Genomic DNA, 2,676 nt, shown 5'->3' with positions numbered 1-2,676 from the left:
AAATTCATGAAATCCTTTTGATATATCAACTCACAAAACTTAGCTGATTTAAAGCATATGCATTATTGCATACATCTTCCTCAGCATGAGATGACCTTTATCCATTTGTGTTCCTTAGCACATCATTTTATGTATTTCCTGTAGGCTCACTTAAGTAAAGAATTAAAGAGTCACTTTGGCTAAATAAAATAAGATCAATAGAACATGTAGACAATATAACATAAGAGATGATACTATATTCTTATATATGAATTAAGAAGGAACATATATATATATATATATATATATATGTATATACAAGTTAAATCAACAGATCATTGATCTAAACAACTTAATTGTTTTAATTGCATCTCAAGATTATGTTAAGTACCTACGAGTACATTTGCTACAGAGAATCTGTTCTTTCTTCTTTTAAAGCATTTAAATACAATAAAATTATATCGAGGTAAGTTCTTTTCTGGTAGTGTACCTTCATATGGTTATTTTTCAGCAAGTTATATGCTATTATAATTACTTTATAAATAAGAAGCCTTTTGTTTTGAGCTACTGAAGTTGTTAGGACAACTACTTATTGATTTAACTTGTATATACATATATCTGTTTGCATTTTAAGGTTTAGTAAAATACAAAAGAAGCAGAAAAAAAATGTATTAGAAGGCAAGATCAATAGTCAGTGTCCAGAAAATGTAAATCCTTACATGGAAACAACACCAAAAGTAAAATATCTTTATTTACAACCAATCCTATATACTCAATACCAGTATGGATAAAGGCAAAACTTTAATGTACAATATCCATCAATTCGAGTGTTCCAAAAATTGTGTTTTACTCACCAAGCCTCAATTAGCCAACAATCATGTATGTGGCTATACATACCATAGAGCTTGATAAAAGCCATAACAATGAAAATAGCTTTACTTCCTCTAAAACTATAATGAACAACATGTTTATGTTTTGGAGCATCATTTTTGAAACTTATCACGGCTATGTCATTAAGTATGCAGTATATATATACAAGTATATCAGTAAGTATGATATGCATATAGCATAGATATGTCAGAGAAGTAGACTTTGATACTTTACTGTTCAATGCAGGAAATATCTCAAACATATGGGAGAACATCCATTTGTTCAATTTATGAGGCAAAGGTTAATGAGAATCTACCATTTCTGGTTGTTTTTGATTGAAGAAAAAGATGGGCTAGACAGTTTCAAGGCATCTTGTGCTAATGCTCACAGACATGATAAGATAAAAGATAGAATCGATTGTTTGCCGGTGAGAATGAGAAATGCCTTCAAAAGGGTGATCAAAAAGAGAGAGGATGAAAAGAAAACATATGAAGACAATGGCTTAGGAATGTTAGAGTTGGCAAAGAACTTCATTACCCACTGCAACCAGGATTGCAATAATAGAGACACGCTTACATTTGAAGAGATCGAGCGCGCAATCAGTTGTACTTTCCCAGAGTTATCCTTATTCATCTTCAACTACTGTATTACTCACAACGACATGATGGATCGGCTGAACAAAGTGAACAGATCACGTTTCAGGTAGAATTGAAATAAAAAAATAAAATAAAAAATTGGAAGGAAACACTGACGAAATTTTTTGTTTGTGCAGTTTGTGTGTGGATAAGACATGTAAGGTGTGCTATTCCGATGGGATGTGGGAGAGTTAAGGGGAGCAGCAAAGGGAGACAGAATTAGGAATTAATGGGATTCGTTCAAGAAATAGGAATTAATGGGATTGGTTCAAGTACTTTATTTTCAGAAACATGATGTAAAACGTATTTGCCTGCATTTCTATTTTCTAAACTTCTAATTTTATCTTACAACATCATGTGTTTGCGACTAATTCAACACAAACACTTATGTATCTCTTATGACAACTTGATCCAACAAACGTGTAATAGAACAAATCACGAGGGAAGCCAAGATCAGAGAATTCCATATAAGATATAAAAGACCAGATCTACATATAAAGTAAATCAGAATCTGATTTCATAACCTTGATTAGAAACACAAGACAGGAAGAAGCCCGAGCACGTTTGTTCTTGATCTTAGTTGAGCAGGGAAGCAAGAAAGGGGTAAACAGAAAAAACAGAGCACGGTTGTTCTTGATCTTCCTTGAGCAGTGTCGTCGGCTAATAAGCGGCAGAAGCGAGAGAGGGATTGCAATGGAAGAGGGTATTTAGAGAAGCGCGTTTGTTCACCAGTCAAGATTAGCGGTACTGGAAAGAGGCTGAGTTAATGGCCCCGACTGGTTGCGATAATTTCTGAAAGTGAAAGTGGATGAATGTGAATCGTTCCGTATTTGAATACATCGAAAATTTCATGCAAGTCCTCTTTTTAACATTTTGTTGCTTATAAGTCCATTTTAATCTTTTTACTCACACAAATTCATTTTGCTTGCTCAAATTATTTCATTCTAACAATTTTACCCCTTATTTTGAAAGATACAAGAATTGTGCCTCTTAGAACGTCTCTCCTCTTTTTCTCACTCAAAACCTCTCTCAGTCTCTCTCTCTCTCACCTCCGACGACGACGCCGGCTTAACCTTGATTACGTCTCTAATTCCATTAACGAAGACCTTGAGTGAATCTCCGATTCTGTCACCGAAGATCTTGACTGGATCTCCAATTTCGTCTACGGCGACCTCGATTGTGCTCACCTCTG

At 34.3% G+C, this 2,676-nt stretch overlaps 1 non-coding gene across 1 annotated transcript; it reads right to left on the bottom strand.

Moving 5' to 3' along the window:
• Positions 1–699: 699 nt before the first annotated feature.
• Positions 700–2,284, bottom strand: LOC101309663. The gene is made up of 2 exons (XR_183679.1): positions 2,009–2,284; positions 700–1,522 (listed from the first exon to the last, which is right to left on the bottom strand). It is a non-coding gene; the product is annotated as an uncharacterized LOC101309663 (transcript).
• Positions 2,285–2,676: the final 392 nt, after the last annotated feature.

This window comes from Fragaria vesca, linkage group LG1 (genome assembly GCF_000184155.1).
Source record: "Fragaria vesca subsp. vesca linkage group LG1, FraVesHawaii_1.0, whole genome shotgun sequence".
Lineage (NCBI taxonomy): Eukaryota > Viridiplantae > Streptophyta > Magnoliopsida > Rosales > Rosaceae > Fragaria > Fragaria vesca.
This window is presented reverse-complemented; position numbering and strand designations above follow the sequence as displayed.